The sequence below is a fragment of the Aquarana catesbeiana genome, linkage group LG01, assembly GCF_042186555.1.
Source record: "Aquarana catesbeiana isolate 2022-GZ linkage group LG01, ASM4218655v1, whole genome shotgun sequence".
Lineage (NCBI taxonomy): Eukaryota > Metazoa > Chordata > Amphibia > Anura > Ranidae > Aquarana > Aquarana catesbeiana.
The window spans coordinates 212,068,504-212,090,008 of record NC_133324.1 but is presented as its reverse complement, the minus strand read 5'-3'; the positions used below and the strand labels follow the sequence as shown (position 1 = coordinate 212,090,008).

The 21,505-nt window shown below is 42.4% G+C and overlaps 1 long non-coding RNA gene across 1 annotated transcript in view; it reads left to right on the top strand.

The window, feature by feature from the left end:
* The window catches only part of LOC141126609 (uncharacterized), a 29,850-nt gene extending 22,887 nt beyond the window's left edge, over positions 1-6,963 (top strand). Inside the window, exons 2-3 of the long non-coding RNA XR_012241418.1 lie at positions 2,160-2,387; positions 6,658-6,963. This is a non-coding gene — a long non-coding RNA (uncharacterized lncRNA). The remainder of the gene's footprint in view (positions 1-2,159; positions 2,388-6,657) is intronic.
* Positions 6,964-21,505: the final 14,542 nt, after the last annotated feature.

Genomic DNA, 21,505 nt, shown 5'->3' with positions numbered 1-21,505 from the left:
GTTGCATGTCATCGCGGGAGAATAATTCCCGTTCCCACCCCCCCAGATACAGGTTGGCATAAGAGGGGGCGCATTTGGTCCCCATAGCCACCCCCTGTATCTGGAGGTAGTGGGATCCCCCAAACAGGAAGATGTTGTTGGAGAGGATGAACATCAACAAATTCAGGATGAATTCATTATATTGAGACGATGTCTCATGATTTTGAAAGAGAAAATCTTTGACGATCTCTACCCCCTGCTGGTGGGGGATAGAGTTGTATAAAGCCTCCACGTCGAGGGCTACCAGCCACGCGCCCGCGGGGAGGAAAATCCCATCGAGGGCGCGTAGCAGGTCATTGGTGTCCTGAAGATAGGACACCAAACCCTCGACGTGGGGCCTGAGAAAGTCATCAATTAATTGGCTAGCTGTTTCGGTGAGACTGCCGTTACCAGAGACAATCGGGCGGCCTGGGGGTTTAGTCTGACTTTTATGAATTTTAGGAAGAGCCTATAGTGTGGGTGTACGTGGAGATGTAACGTTCAAAAACTCCCAGGTAGATTTGTTGATAAGACCACTACGGTAGGCCGAACCTATTAGATATTGGTAACGATTAATGGTTAAAGTAACATGAGTAGGTGATACCTTGCGGTACCACTCACGATTCTGAATAATAGCTAGTACCATGGACTCATATTGTCCCCTGTCCATCACCACTAGGTTGCCGCCCTTATCGGCAGGCTTAATTATAATACTCTGATTTAGTTGTAAAGATTTTAAAGCCTTGGTTTGGGAAGAAGTCAAATTGGCTTCGGAGATGTTTCTCCATTTAGTTTCCATAATTTCTTTGGTGACTTGGTTAGTGAATGCCCATACGTTCGGATTGCCTTGAAGGGCAGGAAATTTAGAGGATTTGGGTTTATAATTACGAGGTATGGCATTGGACAGGGGACGAGGGTGGGCCAATGGAGGTGGGGGAGGAGGCGGGGGGTCACCAGCCGTCTCGAGGGCAAGAGCCTCGAGCAGGTCTGTTTCATTGATCCCTCCCTCCTCCCACAGCTCCATTAGGTCCTCCATGGCCTTAATGTCATTGATGGACATATCCCTCCAAAGAGGATTATCCAGAGACGAACTCTGGATTGATGGAGGTGGTCTATCATAAAGGATTTTAAACATAAGTTTTCTCGAAAATAAATTGAGATCTTTAATTAATTCAAAAGGATCTACCCTTTGCGTGGGGCAAAAGGTAAGGCCCAATTTTAACACAGAAATTTGTTCTGCCGAAAGAGGACAGGAAGAAATATTAATCACCTCGAGTTGAGTTTCTGGGGTTTGGAATTCCCCGGATCTGGGTTCATGAATGATAAACAAAAATAAGTATAAATTGAAAGGGATAGAAATCTTTTCCCTTCCTATTTCTATCCCTTTCAATTTATACTTATTTTTGTTTATCATTGTCAGACAACATTCAATTTAGGGTTTGTTTATAAGCTAAGTCTCTTTCTACCTGTTACATCGGGTTGATTTTGCCTAGATTCATTGACTCTATACAATGGCTAATTATTGTGGACAGGCCTTTGATGGCTTGATGGATCATATCCATAAATCACAAAATACCTCCAGTGGAGGCTTGTCTATGGAACGTTTTTTTTCGAGACTGCAACGCATGCTCGAGAAAAAATCAAGACTGTTTTGGAATAGATGGTACTTCCTCAAATATACTGAAGAGAATATCACTCCATGGGGTTTAAGAATTCAGATTTTTCCCACCATCACTCAGTTGGAGCCAGAATTTAAATCTGAATGGGAGGATAATTTGCAGGGTTGCTCCAGCAAAATGATGGAGCTCCTATGCAAGCATTACTCTACCGAGTTGTCCCTTGTGGATAAGGAAATTGAGAAACTATACCATGACAATCCAGCAATTATTTCAGATAGTCTTTTTCCTACACGTGAAAATGAACTCAAGAGTAATTTAGAAACCTATGTAACAGAGATTTTAAAAACGAAGGAAAAAAAATATATCAGAGACAAACTAGCTTATGACAATAAACAAGCCTATAATTGGTCCCAAAATAATTATAAAAGGAAAAAACGTAATAATCAAATACGTCAAACCAGACAGGCGAATAGTGAACCTAGTGATTCTGATTCATCCGTCTCTTCTATTTCCTCATTACAGGCACAAGAATTCACGCGGCTCACCAGAACTCAGGACTCACTGAACTCCAAACATTCTAGAGAAAATGCACCCACAGGCACAGCTAGACGCACGCTTAACCCTAAGACACCCATGGTCACTCGAGCGGGTGCGAATAAAAGTTCACTCACCAGCGCACCGACACACTCTGAATCTCTTTCTAACACTTGCACAACCACTTGTGCACTCACCATCGGTCCGAGCACCTCGGTAAGTAACGTTAACACTTTTTCTTCGCAACAGGATTTTCGTCCAGCCCCAATTTTTGCACAATTGATGCCCGATACCAAAAGAATCATGAACCCAGATCCGGGGAATTCCAAACCCCAGAAACTCAACTCGAGGTGATTAATATTTCTTCCTGTCCTCTTTCGGCAGAACAAATTTCTGTGTTAAAATTGGGCCTTACCTTTTGCCCCACGCAAAGGGTAGATCCTTTTGAATTAATTAAAGATCTCAATTTATTTTCGAGAAAACTTATGTTTAAAATCCTTTATGATAGACCACCTCCATCAATCCAGAGTTCGTCTCTGGATAATCCTCTTTGGAGGGATATGTCCATCAATGACATTAAGGCCATGGAGGACCTAATGGAGCTGTGGGAGGAGGGAGGGATCAATGAAACAGACCTGCTCGAGGCTCTTGCCCTCGAGACGGCTGGTGACCCCCCGCCTCCTCCCCCACCTCCATTGGCCCACCCTCGTCCCCTGTCCAATGCCATACCTCGTAATTATAAACCCAAATCCTCTAAATTTCCTGCCCTTCAAGGCAATCCGAACGTATGGGCATTCACTAACCAAGTCACCAAAGAAATTATGGAAACTAAATGGAGAAACATCTCCGAAGCCAATTTGACTTCTTCCCAAACCAAGGCTTTAAAATCTTTACAACTAAATCAGAGTATTATAATTAAGCCTGCCGATAAGGGCGGCAACCTAGTGGTGATGGACAGGGGACAATATGAGTCCATGGTACTAGCTATTATTCAGAATCGTGAGTGGTACCGCAAGGTATCACCTACTCATGTTACTTTAACCATTAATCGTTACCAATATCTAATAGGTTCGGCCTACCGTAGTGGTCTTATCAACAAATCTACCTGGGAGTTTTTGAACGTTACATCTCCACGTACACCCACACTATACGCTCTTCCTAAAATTCATAAAAGTCAGACTAAACCCCCAGGCCGCCCGATTGTCTCTGGTAACGGCAGTCTCACCGAAACAGCTAGCCAATTAATTGATGACTTTCTCAGGCCCCACGTCGAGGGTTTGGTGTCCTATCTTCAGGACACCAATGACCTGCTACGCGCCCTCGATGGGATTTTCCTCCCCGCGGGCGCGTGGCTGGTAGCCCTCGACGTGGAGGCTTTATACAACTCTATCCCCCACCAGCAGGGGGTAGAGATCGTCAAAGATTTTCTCTTTCAAAATCATGAGACATCGTCTCAATATAATGAATTCATCCTGAATTTGTTGATGTTCATCCTCTCCAACAACATCTTCCTGTTTGGGGGATCCCACTACCTCCAGATACAGGGGGTGGCTATGGGGACCAAATGCGCCCCCTCTTATGCCAACCTGTATCTGGGGGGGTGGGAACGGGAATTATTCTCCCGCGATGACATGCAACAATATATGGAATTAATCCCCCTATGGAGGAGGTTTATTGACGACATTTTTTTCATATGGATAGGCCCTAAAGATTTTCTTCTGTCCTTTTTGGAAAGCCTAAAAACTAACAGGTACAATCTTAGATTCACGGTGGAATTTAGTCAATCTAGTCTGACTTTTTTGGATACCCAAATCACAGTTAAATCTGACGGCAGTATCAGAACAACCCTATACCGGAAACCCTCAGCAAGTAATTCTTTACTGCATGCCAGCAGTTCTCATCCAACCCCTTTGATTACAAGTGTGCCCTATGGGCAATACTTGCGAGCTAAACGCAACTGTAGTGATGAGTCTGACTTTGAAAAGGAAGCTAAATGTTTACGTTCACGCTTCCTGAACCGGGGATATAGCAAAAAGTGCCTCAAAAAAGCATATTTTAGAGCTAAAAATCAAAATAGAGTTTCTCTCTTACATAACATTAGACCTAAAAAAGCTAATCCCGGCGTCAGGCTCATCACTACGTACTCTAGTCAACATAGACAAATACGTGACATTCTCAACAAATATTGGTATTTGTTAATGGGAGACGAAAAAGTGGCTAAACATCTCAATTCATACCCGGAGATCACCTTCAGACGAAGTCGATCTCTGAGGGACTAATTGGTACAGAGCCACTATGAAAATCGCGTTGTTAAAATCAAAGATGCTGACAAAGGCAGCAGACCCTGCCACTGTTGTTCCTACTGCAGATATATTTTAGCTACTCGTAGCCTTTTGTTGCCCAACGGGGAGTTGTTCAAACCAAAATTTGCAGTAACGTGTCAATCAATTGGTATAGTGTACATTATGCTATGCGAATGTAAGATGTTTTACATCGGGAAAACTAAGAGGCCCTTCTTCTGTCGAATTAGGGATCATGTTTCCCTTATACAGAAAAAAAGAATGGAGACCCCTATCAGCCTACATGTAGGCCTACAACATAATTTTGACGCCAACTGCTTACATTTTTTTGCTCTAGAACATATTCCCCCTGGTGTTAGAGGAGGAGACTATGACAGGCTCCTCCTACAAAAGGAGGCACGCTGGATACACAAACTGTCAGCTCTTCAACACCCTGGTATGAATGATGCGTTCAGCTTCAAGCCATTCATTTGAATAATCATAATATTCTTAACCTCCTAACCTTGATGAGGCTCGCATCTTCTGCCATGTATTACCCCTGCGTGGCTCTCTTTTTTCCCCCTCCTTTTCTTTCCCTCCCCTTCTATCTGCTTTTGGTCATTTATTATACCCAGTATTTTCATGCTGTGCTATGGCACCATTTATATGTTTGAGCCATAGAATTTACTCAATAATAGTTATAATATGACCATAACATCTTTATCTTTATGTATGTTACACATTTTTTGTCATTGAATTTCCACTGTTTTAACTGTATTATATCTCACAGGCTGTAGCTGCAAACTTCTTTTATGAAGTTTCCCAGGCTTTATATACTCAATATATTTTTTGTTTATTATCCTAAATTGTTTACCGGAAATATTCTCATATTGGGACTATCTTTGTCAGTTTGGACCACACGGACGCCCCGGGCACCCACCACTGGGATGTTGAACCAATCGTCCCTGTGGCTGGTGGCCCTTCAATTTGAGCCGGATCACGTCTGGTATGGGTTTTGATACCGATTTATTGGTATTAACATGAGCCTTTATTAAAAACGTATAGGGAACACATATAATTATTTTTCCATCATTTTGGAAAATTAAAGCAGGCATTATGCCCCAATTTATACTCTATTCGGTTGTTACTTTTCTCTTTCCCTTAACTAAAATGGCGCCTCCTGCACCTTCATGTCCTACGGGCTCCTGAACCGTGCAGACATGCGCAGTAACCCCTACACACGTTAATGACGTCAGAGCTGACGTCACTGCGCTTCCCCCCGTCCCGACGTGACCGGCCCCATTGAGCGTCCGCATCACGGCGGCGAGAACGGACGCCGCCGTGATGGGGGTATATAAAGGCGGTTAATACACCGCCCACAGCTCCGTCACCGGTGCGATCTTACAGAGGCAGCGGGATGCTCTCCTCAGCTTGTATGCCGGACCACTACCTGTGAAGTAAGTTTCCCCTGTGTGACACTGTCATCAGCTGACATGTAGTTACACTTTGAATCCTCCATTGACCCTTCATTGTCTTCTCTCCTCTATACTTAGAAAATATTTCTGCTGGTGATCGCTTATCCCTGCAGCTATCAGTGGAATTCTTTCATCTATTTTATTCATTTATGATGCCTATTTCCATCTATACGACATCATTTGCCGATATACTTTTATGTATCAGGTAATATATCTCAAATTGGTTCTACCTTCAGGATACATTTCCCTCTGAAATTATAGAAATTATATCATTAAATAGCCTGATTACGTTTCCCCCCCCCCCACTTCCCCGCTCCCCTCCCCTCCCCCCCCTTGGTCCATTTTTCGTTTAACTTTGAATGTATTTTTCCCTTTTTTCAAAGGGCCGCTTTGTAGACTTTGTATTCCCCTGTGGTCACAGTATGGCACTTGATACCTCTCACACATGAGAACTTTCCGGTTCGAAATTAGCAGCAATATTATCGATCCATTGAAATAGTCTATGCCAGATTAATGTGCTACAGCCTGGTGAGATGTATAAATTTTGATTGTTCATTTATACTTGATTAAAATGTTCAATATTGAAACCTATATGCCTATATCTAAATTCTCTGTATCTACCTCTATTCTGATAATGGAATTTGTGCATATTCGAGAAAAAATTCTATTGGATGCTCTTCATTTCATGTTTGAATGTATGTATTGATTTCTGTTTATTTTCCTATCATTTAGAGTCCGTCACAATCATTGCCTTTAAACTCCTGAAGAAGCTCACATTCAGAGCGAAACATGTCGAGAACGGCAGATTGTTTTGGCATCTTTTGAATAGTTGCTTTTTGTTGCACGGTTCAATTGTGATATAACCGAGAAATTCCTTTGGGTGACACTGTTTTATTGTTCTTATCTACATGTCTTACTCCTGAAGCATGACATGAATATTTTATTGTGATTCAATATTAATAAATATTAATTTTATTCTATATAATTGTATAAAAAATTTTTTTGAATATACTGTCTATTAAATAGCACCTTAAAAGTCCCTGGGGAAGATCCCCCCCTCCCCATTTTTCTTTAGGCCTAACAGCCTTTAGTTTTTGCTCACTGTTTACAGTGTTGCATGACCAAGCAATTGTCATTTAAAGAGTGACATTGCTGAAAGCTGAAAATTGGCCTGGGCAGGAAGAGGGTTTAAATGCCCAGTAGGCAAGTGGTTAAAAGTGATATCGGCCTAAAGCTTTTGGGCAGTGATGAATCCTTTCCTTCTGTTAATATAATTGAAATATATGCTAGTAAAGACTCTTTACGCACATTTATTCCCTCACTAAGTGAATTCAAATACTCGTACAGTTGAGGAAGTACGGTAATTGCCTTAGAAATTTTCTATAATACCTAATCATATACCCATCCAGACTGGGACTCCTCCCAAATGCCATGCCCTTTATCATCCTCTCCACTTCCTCCTATGTTATTGATCTCTCCAAAAACTCTATTTCCTCTTTAGGCAACCTTGGAAAATCTAGTGCCTGTGAGTATTGTTGTATCATTACATTATGCTTTTTCTTCACAAGGCGCCTTTCATTCTGACTTACATGATATAGCTATGTTTTAGGGCTGTGGAAATTAAAGATTATTCCTTGAATAATTGTTAATTTTTTTGATCGGTAGGCTGCCTGCCCTGGGGCCGCTTTGGGCCAAGCTGTGACTGCAGCGCAGTGCTCCGCTCTCTCCTCCTCCACTATATGTCATACACAGTCTGTGGGCATCTCCTGCTGTGTGTCTCCGAGCTGAGTGTGAAAACTTTGGCCACGCTGTGAGAAAAGTCCCGCCCTCCTCCTAGATCAGCTTGTGTGATAGACGCAGTGTTATATCATATGAGCTGATCTAGGAGGAGGGCGGGACTTTTCTCACAGCACGGCCAAAGTTTTCACACTCAAATCTGAAACACACAGCAAGAGATGCCCGCAGACTGTGTAATCCAGGCACAGGCACTGACTAGAGTGAGACTGCATTATGGGCACGGTGAGACTGCATTATGGGCACGGTGAGGCTGCCATTATAGGCACAGCGAAGCTGCGATTATAGGCACGGTGAGAAAGCATTATGGGCATGGCGAGGCTGCGAATATGGGCACGGTGAGGCTGCAATTATGGGCACGGTGAGACTGCATTATGAGAATGGTGAGGCTGCGATTATGGGCATGGTACGTCTGAGATTATGGGCACGGTGCGACTGCATTATGGGCACGGTAAGGCTGCGATTATGGGCATGGTGAGGCTGCAATTATGGGCACGGTAAGGCTGAGATTATGGACACGGTGAGGCTGAGTTTATGACGTGTGACGTCCTAGCCATGCCCCGCTATGTCCGGCTTTGGCCATAACAACGGTGCTAAATCAGCTAAAAGTAGTTGGATCTGAATGTGCGTTATAATTAATTGAAATTAGTCGATTAATCGATTATAAAAAAAATCGATAAATCGAACACGAAAATTTTAATCAGTAGCAGCCCTACTATGTATGGAATACTTTGATAATTTCTGGTGTCAAATTAACAGACCATTCTTGTTTTTGGATTTTACCTATGAAAGTCACAGCCTTTTTTTTCCTCACGACCCTCATCAATCCCTTCCCAGGTTTATTGCCCTATTGATACCTTTCTTTATTAACAATGCCAAATGTGAATCTGTTCTAACTCATGTATTTCTCTATATAAATAGTTTATCTTCTCCTGAGAGTTTTTTTATTCCCTTCAACCTAATTCCACAAGAATTCCTCTAATGTAAGCCTTATGGGCCTCCCAAATAGAAAACTGTGAAACCTCTGCTGTAGCATTGAGAGCAAAATACTTATCTATTTCTAACTCAATTCTCTCTATCACTTTGGGTACTTGCAATAATAACTCATTCAATTTCCAGGCGAAATTATTTTGTTCTTCTGACAATTTTAATGTTACAACCACTGGGGCGTGATCTGAGATAGTTAGGCTTAATAGACGTGGTTGTTAAAGAGGAACTGTAGTCTTCCCCCAAAAATGTAAAAGTCAGCAGTTACAAATACTGTAGCTGCTGACTTTTAATATAAGGACACTTACCTGTCCAGGGATCCAGCGATGTCCTCACCTGATCCGATCCTTCAATCGTTTTGGGTACAGGTGCCGGCATTTCAATTAGGGGAGACAGGAAGTGAAGCCTTGCGGCTTCAAAGACGGTTTCCTACTGCGCATGAGCAAACCGCACTGTGCCTTGTAAATGTTCCCATAGTCTTCTGGGACCTGTGATATTTTCTAGAAGACTGCGGGTGAAGGAGGGGGCCGAAGTTCCAGCTCAGACCGCCATGGCGATTTGAGCCAGAAGTGGGATGGGTACTTGTCAAAACAAGGTACCCGCTTCCCCCACCCCCCCAAAAAGTGTGTCAGGAAAGGGTCCATCCGCTGGTAAGATATATCATTTGGCATGCAGTACTGGGGTCCACCAGCAGGTGTCTCCTGGCAGTGTTAAACTGTCAGGAGAATATTTCCCTGCTGGTGTCATTTCATCTTTTGGCCGCAGTACTGATGTCCACCAGTGGATGGATCCTGGCAGTATGGAGCAGACAACACTCCCTGCGCTCAGGTGTGACTTGAAGCCAATTAGAGTCAGCCCTATAAATACCCAGCAAGCCCTCACATGCTCGCCTTGGTATCTTTCTTCCTTGCGCCCTGAACCTGCATCCTGAACCTGTTATCCTGTATCAGACCCTGAACCTGTTCCTGAGCCTGTATCCCATCCCATCCTTTATCTCTATTTCCCAACCTGCCCTTGTTCAGTTGCTGATCTCCTGTGTATGACCTTGACTTGGCTACGTTTATGTTTCTGGTATATCCCTTGTTCCTGCTGACCTGCTGTGTATGACCCTGGCCTGGCTGACATCTGTGATTCCGGTATTGCCCCTTGCTGTATATATTATCTGTTGTTTGTGGGTTTCTGTCAGTTGGTTGAGCACTATTTATATTTGGGGTGTTTGTTTATTTATATCACTTATCTTTAATAAACATTCTTATTTCACTTTACATGCGTTTTGGTTTCCTCTTTGCAGTCCACACAATCTGGTCACACCGGTTCATGACAAAGTGCCACATGTGGCAATGGAGGGGGGAGGGTGCAAACAAGCGGAACTTCCCCTTTTGGGTGGAGCTCTGCTTTAAGGTATCTAAACGTTGAGGTTTCAATAAAATATAGTCTAGCCTTGAATGTGACTTATGAACCAACTAAAAATAAGTATAATATTTACTTCCTGGATGCTTGGTTATTCAAGCATTGACTAATTGATGTTTGTGGAGAATCTTCTTTAGCATAGTCTGATTTTGTAAAGATATACATGACTTTCCTGATGAAGTATCTAGCTGTGAGTCTACATAAAGATTAAAATCTCCTGCTACTATTAACTTCCCACTTTAAACTTTATTCAGAGTTTTCTCTAAGTAGCCACATGGAGATTTATTGGGGCAGTAAATGCTAGCAAGCTTACACGTAACATTGAGGAGCATCCCTGCCAATCGTTCCTTCAACTGGGCAACAGATGCCAACCAAATCTTTGTCATGCGATATGCACATTTCTTGCAGGAATACTATATTTGCTGAGCACTAATAATATTTTTACCTAGGGTATTTAAGCCTCGTACGTTATATATTAATAAGTTACAGTAAGTGAAGTCCTGACTGATAGAGATCAGAAAGAAGATGAAACAGGAGCGATTGTCATACCCTGCTGCTAAATAAGATCCAGGGAAGAAAAAAACCCTACACAAACCATCCTCTCCATCCCCTCTATCCAACCTCTTCCATCCTCCAAAGCTTCCCAGCTATAAATCAGGTACATAATTGACACTGTTCAGCAATATTTTTCCCTGGGTATACATTATTTGTATCACCCCTTGTCCCTACCTATTTGGGAGGACCCCCCTGCACATGGGCTTCCACCAAGCTCATTGCCAGGAATAAAATTCCCTAGAGAAAAGCTCTGTGAGCACGACCCATCCACCCCCAAATCTTACTCATATTCACTTTTAAAAGTCACTTTCTTTCTCTCCTTCTAGGCCCTCTGTCACCACTATAACCTCAAACATCCTTTCCTGGCCTAAGCTGTAGGCCCTGATTGCAACCTGCATCCTGGCATATAAACCTCTCAGCTTTTCCTTTTTTCCCTTCCTTTGCCCTTCTTCCCCCTCTTCTCCCACCTCCTTCTTCTCCTCTCCTCTTCTCTTTTCACTTCATTCCCCTCCCCTCCTTTGCTTTCTCTCCTTCTTCTCTTGCTTTCCCACCCTTGCGTCCTTTACCTCCTTTCCCCTCTCTCTCTCCTTCCTCCTTTTTATCTGCCCACTGCTACTTTTAAACTTATTCTACCTCTCCTCTCTGATCTTTTTTAAGGACTGAATCTATTGCTTTCCACCTGATATAGACTTTGAATCTTTAAAGTCTCTCCATTCTGGCATGGCTGGTGGAGCTAAGTCCATCTTGGTACAGACATCTTGTAGGTTCTCTAGAAATCTCAACACCACTGTTCGGCCTTCCCTCTTTGCTATTAAAGAGGAAGTAAAGTCATCTTGTTTAATTGTACCTACAGGTAAGCCTGTAATAAGGCTTACCTGTAGATACCGTAACTATCTCCTAAACTTGCACCGTTTAGGAGGTATTTACTTTATACAGCGCTGATGACATCATCGGCACATGCGCTCTGAAGAAACAGTTGCCCATGCCGTTTCTTCAGCACCCTGTGCCATGACTGGCAGCTCCCATGTGCATGCGTGGGAGTGACATCATTGCGGCTCCGGTCAATCACATCGCCAGAGCCCACAAACCCGGATGAAACATCAGGGAAGATGTCAGACGTCTCAGCAGTGTGCGGGGGCCACTGCGGGGCTCCATTCTAAGGTAAGTATTTCATAATGAGCTAGTATGCGATGCATACTAGCTTATTATGCCTTTGTCTTACAGGTTTTTGTTTTTCTTGTTTTTTTTTAGGGTTTACAACCTCTTTAAGCAAGATGGGAAACCGCTGCGGTACTGAATACCTGCATAATGCAATATCTCCAACAATGACTTCAGCTGCCTTTTTCTTCTCAAAATTTCTCTAGCCAAGTCTGATTAAATTTGGAGCATATTCCCATTGTATGAGATTTTCCAGGATCATCTTAATTTTTCCATGATTAAGGCATAGTAAAATTTTACAATGCATCCCGTTGTTTTTCCAAAGATAAACCAGTGAACTTTGCAACACTGTGTACACTATCTTTTTTCATGAACTCTCCATCAGTTCTCCCCATTAATGGGTTGAAAATTTCCTTCATTATAACAGTCAGATCCTCATCCTTATATTTCTCAGGTAGCCCCTGTATCCACAAATTATTGTGGTGGCTTTGATTTTTAATAAAATTTAGATCTTTATGCTCTCTGCAGGTCTCTCACCTGATCCTGTAAATTTTCAGTCTGCTGGGCTTGTAAGTTCAACCCTTCCTCAATCTTCTTTACACTGTTAAGGACATGCGCAAGATCTGCGTGTATTGCAGCAATATCAATCTTTAGGGACTGCTCCAATTTAAGCAACAAGCCTGAAATATCCTTTTTAGTTAAGAGAATACTTCTCTGCATCTCCTGTGGTGTCTCCATGGGATTCCCAGGGACGATTAGGAGCTCACTCCTGGCCCCTGCCGCTGGGTCTCTGGCTTCTTCTCAAGGATTTTCCAAAGCTCCTCCTGAGTGCTGTGAGCAACTTGTCTGACACCGTCACCTGGGCTGTCGGAGATCCTCCCGTTAGAGTCCACTACTTGGTCCTACTCAACCATAGTTACATAGTTAGTCAGGTTGAAAAAAGACACAAGTCCATCCAGTTCAACCTTAAAAACAATAAATAAATAAAATAAATAATATCGTACAATCCAATATACCCAATTTTATACCCTCAGTTGATCCAGAGGAAGGCAAAAAACCCCAGCAGAGCATGCTCCAATTTGCTACAGCAGGGGAAAAAATTCCTTTCTGATCCCCCAAGAGGCAATCGGATTTTCCCTGGATCAACTGGGTGAACTAGAGATACTGTTGTACAAGGAGGATTTGGATTTTGTGGGAATTTCAGAGACCTGGTTCAACAGCTCTCATGATTGGCTGGCAAACATTCAAGGGTATACCCTATACCGCAAGGATAGAGAGGGTAAAAAAGGGGGAGGGGTATGCCTATATATCAAGAATAATGTACAAGTGAATGTGAGAGATGACATCACTGAGGGGGCTAGGGAGGAGGTGGAATCTTTATGGGTAGAGCTCCAAAGGGATGAAGCTAAGGGGAAAATAATACTGGGAGTATGCTATAGGCCCCCTAACTTGAGGGAGGAAGTGGAGACGGATCTCCTATCACAAATTGGATTAGCAGCAAGGATGGGAAGTGTTATCATAATGGGGGATTTTAATTATCCAGACATAGACTGGGCGGAGGGAACCGCGCATTCATTTAAGGCTCGCCAGTTCCTTAATGTCTTGCAGGACAATTTTATGGGTCAGATGGTAGACGCACCAACTAGAAATAAAACATTACTAGATCTACTGATTACCAACAATACAGACCTGATAACAGATGTGGAAATACGGGGCAATTTAGGTAACAGCGATCACAGGTCAATTAGTTTCAGTATAAATCACATAAATAGGAAACATGAAGGGAACACAAAGACACTGAATTTCAAAAGAGCCAACTTCCCTAAACTACAAACCTTGCTAAAAGGCATAAATTGGGATAAAATATTAGGAGCAAAGAATACGGAGGAGAGATGGGTTTGCTTTAAGAGCATATTAAATAAGGGCATTAGTCAATGTATCCCATTGGGTAATAAATTTAAAAGAGCGAACAAACATCCTGGATGGCTTAACTCCAATGTAAAAATGCATATAAAAGCAAAGGAGAAGGCCTTCAAAAAATACAAGGTTGAGGGATCATCCTCAGCATTCAGAATTTATAAAGACTGCAATAAGAAATGTAAGGGTGCAATTAGGATGGCTAAGATAGAACATGAAAGACACATAGCGGAGGAGAGCAAAAAAAATCCCAAGAAATTCTTTAAGTATGTAAACAGTAAAAAAGGGAGGACAGACCATATTGGCCCAATAAAGAATGAGGAAGGACATCTGGTTACAAAGGATGGGGAGATGGCAAAGGTATTGAATTTATTCTTCTCCTCAGTCTTCACAAGTGAATCGGGGGGCTTCAGTAACCAAAACTGCAGTGTTTATCCTCATGACACAACACAGGAAGCACCTACATGGTTAACAGAGGACGGAATTAAAATTAGACTTGAGAAACTTAACATTAATAAATCACCGGGACCAGATGGCTTGCATCTGAGGGTTCTTAGGTAACTCAGTCAGGTGATTGCCAGACCGTTGTTCCTAATTTTTACAGACAGTCTATTGACTGGAATGGTACCAGCTGATTGGAGAAAAGCCAATGTAGCACCAATATTTAAAAAGGGCCCAAAAAACATCCCTGGGAATTACAGACCAGTTAGCCTAACATCAATAGTATGTAAACTCTTGGAGGGGATGATAAGGGACTATATACAAGATTTTAGTAATAAGAATGATATCATTAGCAGTAATCAGCATGGATTCATGAAGAATCGTTCTTGCCAAACCAATCTATTAACCTTCTATGAGGAGGTGAGTTGCCATCTAGATAAAGGAAGGCCCGTAGACGTGGTATATCTGGATTTTGCGAAAGCATTTGATACAGTTCCCCATAAATGTTTACTGTACAAAATAAGGTGCGTTGGCATGGACCATAGGGTGAGTACATGGATTGAAAACTGGCTACAAGGGCGTGTTCAGAGGGTGGTGATAAATGGGGAGTACTCAGAATGGTCAGGGGTGGGTAGTGGGGTTCCCCAGGGTTCTGTGCTGGGACCAATCCTATTTAATTTGTTCATAAACGACCTGGAGGATGGGATAAACAGTTCAATCTCTGTATTTGCAGATGATACTAAGCTAAGCAGGGCAATAACTTCTCCGCAGGATGTGGAAATCTTGCAAAAAGACCTGAACAAATTAATGGGGTGGGCGACTACATGGCAAATGAGGTTCAATGTAGAAAAATGTAAAATAATGCATTTGGGTGGCAAAAATATGAATGCAATCTATACACTGGGGGGAGAACCTCTGGGGGAATCTAGGATGGAAAAGGACCTGGGGGTCCTAGTGGATGATAGGCTCAGCAATGGCATGCAATGCCAAGAATGCCAAGCTGCTGCTAATAAAGCAAACAGAATATTGGCATGCATTAAAAGGGGGATCAACTGCAGAGATAAAACGATAATTCTCCCACTCTACAAGACTCTGGTCCGGCCGCACCTGGAGTATGCTGTCCAGTTCTGGGCACCAGTCCTCAGGAGGGACGTACTGGAAATGGAGCAAGTACAAAGAAGGGCAACAAAGCTAATAAAGGGTCTAGAGGATCTTAGTTATGAGGAAAGGTTGCGAGCACTGAACTTATTCTCTCTGGAGAAGAGACACTTGAGAGGGGATATGATTTCAATTTACAAATACTGTACTGGTGACCCCACAATAGGGATAAAACTTTTTCGCAGAAGAGAGTTTAATAAGACTCGTGGCCACTCATTAAAATTAGAAGAAAAGAGGTTTAACCTTAAACTACGTAGAGGGTTCTTTACTGTAAGAGCGGCAAGGATGTGGAATTCCCTTCCACAGGCGGTGGTCTCAGCGGGGAGCATTGATAGCTTCAAGAAACTATTAGATAATCACCTGAATGACCGCAATATACAGGGATATGTAATGTAATACTGACACATAATCACACACATAGGTTGGACTTGATGGACTTGTGTCTTTTTTCAACCTCACCTACTATGTAACTATGTAACTATGTAACTTTACCTATAAATGCTAGTACCCAGTTATATTATGTACATTTAGGAAAGTATCCAGGCCTTTCTTAAAGCAATCTACTGAGCTGGCCAGAACCACCTCTGGCAGGAGTCCATTCCACATTTTCACAGCTCTTACTGTGAAGAAACCTTTGCGTATTTGGAGATGAAATCTCTTTTCCTCTAGACGTAAAGAGTGCCCCCGTGTCCTCTGGGTTGACCATAAAGAGAATAACTCATCACGAAGTTCACTATATGGACCCCTTATATATTTGAACATGTTGATCATATCCCCCCTTATTCTCCTCTTCTCAAGAGTGAATAAATTCAGTTCCTCTAATCTTTCCTCATAGCTGAGCTCCTCCATGCCTCTTATCAGTTTGGTTGCCCTTCTCTGCACTCTCTCCAGTTCCCCGATATACCATTCTGGTGTTTACTACTTTGGCATATTCATGGTTTCCTCTGTCTGGCTACTCTCAGGTTTTAAATATTGCTGTATGGGATTCTGTCTTAACCCCACAGTGCTTCGCTCTATTCCTCATTCCTTGCAATCAGCTAGTTGGCAACAGGTACGTGCAGTAATATGTGGCGCAGTGCAGGATCCAAAGCGTTATTCTCAAAGGGCATTAAATTACCGATAACAACCATGAGCTGACTAACTGGAGGGCCTAGTGAGGTTTTCTATGGCTGTTGAGGCAGATCTCAGCAGCTAGCTGGCAAGCTCGGGAGCCAATGGCTGAAGCACTCCACCAGCAGACTATTTAGGCTGACAAACAGGGGAGTCAGAAGCTGGACTACTGCTCACACAGACTGTTTAGACTGACAGGCAGGAGGGTGGGGAAGCACCCAACAAGCTGTTGAATTGAAAAGCAGAAAAGCTGACGACTGAAGTGTTACTCTCAGCAGGTAGATGGGCTGACAAACAGTTGGACTAACAAGATGAATTAACAAGCAGGAGGAGCCAGGAGCAGTATCAGTTTTCTCACCAGACTGTTGGATTAATAAGCAGGAAGTGCCAATGGCAGTAGTAGTTTTATCAGTAGACTGCTAGGCTAACAAGTAGAGAGAACCAGGAGTGGAAAGCAGTTTACTCACCAGGCTCATAAATAACTTTAAATCCTGCACAACTGCAAGTTTCTTTTTGAGGGTGGCTACTTTCAGTCTACATGGTCCCCATTGTTATGGGGAATGTAGTCTCCCTTCTCTGCTTTATTACTCTGCAGTATTATGTGGAGACTCCAGCAAGTAAAATCGCAGAAAGATGGTCCCCTTGCCACCCATTTCCCACAAGCTTCTGAGAGACAGTGAGAACAGGAGTGCAACAATGGGGATTAATGCACATAAGAATCACTGGGTGCATTGCTATCTGATAAATGTAGTTTCTTCAGAACAGTGCGTGTAGTACACTATGCTGGATGGATTCTTTAGTTTAACTTGGAAGTTTCATAACTCTTTCAGAGTGACATTTTCCATTCCAGTCAGGGACCTACAGTTTTAGAGCATGTAAATGAATTGCATATTTTTTTACAATTCTAATTTTAAAGTTATCTAAATTAATGTCTCAAATGGCTATGATTCTGTCCTTATGCATACAACACTTTAATTTGCCCTAATGGAATAAACAGCTACCACACTTATTTAAAGCAGACCTTCAGCCTACTTTTAATGTTACTCTTATTAGAATTCTCTCCCCCTAATATAATACAATTAGATTTACATAGTTTTTTCATTCCAAATACCTTTGACATAGCTCCTACTGCCATAGAATCCTGGAATAGTGTTACAAATCCCTGGAGATTTCAGCCAACCTTGTGTTTTTGTTAGTGTGAGATTTCTATCCCTGAGAGTGGGAAAAAGGATAGAGGAAGGTGGGGGAGGGGAGGAGGAGGGCAGAGGAGGGTGAAGGAGCGCAAAGAGGCTGGAGAGGTGTGTATACATGCTGCTGCATGTTCCAGAAGAGCTGCTCTTACTCTTACTCACCACAGTGTGTCGAAAAAAATAGGCAGTGAATCATAATATAATGGTTAAAGATAAACTTTAGAATAACATACTCAAAGAGGCATTAGGAACTTTTAGACATGTGTGTAGACAGATAGGAAAACTTCAAACAAGCTCAATAGCTCTGGCAAGGCAGCTCCCATACAGCAAGGCTTCCCTCAATGAGCACCCAATGGTAGCTCAAACCATAGAAATACAGAAATCAACACCAGATCAAAATTGAATAAAAGAGTCCAAGATAACTTTAATTGTTGATAAAAAAGTAATATGAAAATTGACCATGAGGTTTAGACTGGCTTCACACTTATGCAAATTGGATACCGGTTTCCCCGCATCCAATTTGCATGACAGGAGACTGTGACCAACTTTCAATGGAGCCGATTCAAACAGCTCCAGGGCAGCCGCAGTCCACACTGGAAAAGAGTCCTGTAAATCTTTGGCTCTGGTTCAGGTCCAAATTCAGGCAAAAATGTGGACCTGATTCGCACCTGAAAGAAAGAACCCCCTGTTGCAAGCTACGGCCACAGCTAGTGTGAATTCGGCCTCAAGCCAACATAACCCCCCCTTCATCAGAGCTACACGAATAAGCAAATATGTTTTTTGCTTCTTCTTGTAACCCTGAAGAAGTGGGAGTGGTGTTACCCTGAAACGTGTTGGCTGTTTTTACATGACTTTTTATTTTACAGAGAATTAAAATGATTTTGGACTCTTTTAGCCAGTTCTGGTCTTGTGCCCCTTTTCTATTTTTCTATGGTCAAAGATAGACCTGAAGCATGCCTGCAATTAGACACACAGGTATTCTTGCATGTTTGGAGTTTAGCCTTGCCTGAGTAGCCAAGAAACCATCTGGTGATATTTATGTAGTGACAGTTCTGTAAATCTGGATAAAAAACTGCTTGGATGTATCCTTGAAGCCCAACTTAACTTTTGGTTTAAGGCTCGGTTCATACTGCACACCGCATGTCAATTGCACAGGAACCGCACTGCATTCCTGTGCAATTAACATGTGATTCAGCGTGATGCTATTTGAGCCTATTTATTTTGAATGGGCTCAAATCGCACCGCACGGCACCAAAGAAGTGCATGCACTTTTTTTGGAGCTGCACTGAACCAGATCACATGGTTGTTTTGTACCATGCGATCTGGCGTGATTCAGTGCAAGCAAACACACTGCCTTTATGACCACCATTTGGGGTGTTGTTAACTTTGTATTGACACCCATAGTAGATTGCAAGGGCAGTGCGATTGCAATGGAGTGTGGGAAACACACACAGATTGTGATGTTTTGTGCATCGCATAAATATGAACCTAGCCTAAATCAGCTTAATATATTCCAGGTGTATCAAAATAAAAGGTGTGCAAAGACAAGGTTTTACAGTTAGTTCTCTTTAGGAAGCAGACACAGTAGAAATTCCGGTCCTCTATCAGTATGATACAGAAAAGGACCTTTACTATTTGCATTGAATCAGAAGTTTCTATACAGAAATCTGACACCCTGATAAGTCAGAGCTAGAGCTCTCCAATCAATAGGCAGCATGAGTTAAAGGGGTTGTAAACCCTCGGCGTTTTTCACCTTAATGCGTTCTATGCATTAAGGTGAAAAACCTTCTTTAATGCAGCAGCGCCCCCGAGCCCCCCTTACACTTATCTGAGCCCCGTAATTTCTGTGACGGGAACAAGCACACCAGCTCCGGCCGGTGTCTTGTGTCCTGATTGGATACATTGGTAGTAGGGAAGAGCCCGATGTTCGAGTCGAACGTAAGTGCCTGTTTGCCGAATAGCAAACAATTTGGGGTGTTCGCGGCAAATTCGAAAGCCACGGAACACCCTTTAAAAGTCTATGAGAGAAATCAAAAGTGCTAATTTTAAAGGCTTATATGCATGGTAATGTCATAAAAAGTGTTTGGGGACCTGGGTCCTGCTCCAGGGGACATGTATCAATGCAAAAAAGTTTAAAAAACGGGCATTTTTTTGGGAGCAGTGATTTTATTAATGTTTAAAGTGAAACAATAAAAGTGAAATATTCCTTTTAAATTTCATACCTGGGGGGTGTCTATAGTATGCCTGTAAAGTGGCGCATGTTTCCCATGTTTACAACAGTCCCTGCACAAAATGACATTTCTAAAGGAAAAAAAATAATTTAAAAGTACTCATGGCTATAATGAATTGTCGGTCCCGGCAATACACATAAAAATCATTGAAGAAAACGGCATGGGATTCCCCCACAGTCCATTACCAGGCCCTTTGGGTCTGGTATGAATATTAAGGGGAACCCTGAACCAACATTTAAAAAAAAATTGCGTGGGGGTCCCCCCAAATTCCATAACAGGCCCTTCAGATCTGGTATGGATATTAGGGGAACCCCGCGCCAAAATTTAAGAAAAAAATGGCATGGGGGTCCCCCTCAAAATCCATACCAGACCCTTCAGGTTTGGCTTTTTTTTCTCTTTTTCTTTTTTTCTTTTTTCTGTCGGAGCGAGAGAAGAAGAAGATGAATGGACTTCATGGGACATTTTTATTTTTTTATTTTTTAATGAAGGACTTGTCCCAAGCCTTGTCTTGTCATTTTTACCATTTTGACACTTTTTTTTTTTTTTTCACTTTAAAATAAAGCTTTATTAAAGAGCAGTGCAATACATAGAAGAAAATAAGATACAATGTTATATTGACAGATCCCTTGCAAATACGGGATTGATATTATAGAAGAACAAAGATAATAAACAGAGATTCAAATCGTTTACATTTGCCCATAAAATAGTAGGTAGGGCTGTTACTTATGTTCCCTGTGTGGGTTGACATTCCCAACACCCCTAGCGGGATCACACTGTGCTAGGAGTCCCCCCATCCCAGGGAAAGTGTTAAGGATGACCCGGAACCTCCACTGTCCCCACTCCCAGGGTCCTGCCAATGCCCCAGAGGTAGGGAAAGGATCCCCTAGAGAGGCCATTAGACCCCTCCAGCAGTTCCCCCCCAACTGGAAGTAATCCGTTTTGAGTCTAGAACTTGAACTCACTATACCAAATCTGATGGAGACATGAGAAATTCTACCATATTGATAATCAGAAATTTAAACATCACTGGTACACTGCTAATGTGATATCAATTTGTTGAAATAACAGAAGGATAGGGTATAGAAGAAGAGAAGAAGAAGAGAGAGAGTGCTAGCATGGATGTATATAATTGTGGCCAGTCCAAGGTGTTTGTTTTTTTTTTTTTTTTTTATAATTACACTCATCTTGACTGTGTCATTTGAATACCTGGGATGAGGGCAATACCTAAATGACCAGCCCAGGGCTCCCATGTTGCCTCGAATGACTTAGTGGTGTCCATCAGAGAGCTAACCGTTTTTTCTTGGGACATAATCCACAAAATCTTTCTTTTGGCTGCCTGGAAAGACACTGTGGGTTGCTTCCAGGCCTTAGCTATAGTAGTTTTAGCTCCTAACAGCATGAAGGATATTAATCTTTGCGAGTGTTTCGTTGTTTTAGGGATTGGTGCATTGAGTAACGCCACTTGGGCTGATTTAGTGATAGAAAGACCCAAGACTTTTCGGATCAACGCAAATGTTTTGTTCCAAAAACCTCTTAATTTCTGACACTCCCACCAGATATGAATCATGGAGCCTTGCGCTTGACACCCTCTAAAGCATAACGGTGAGACAGATGTGAACATAGTTGCTA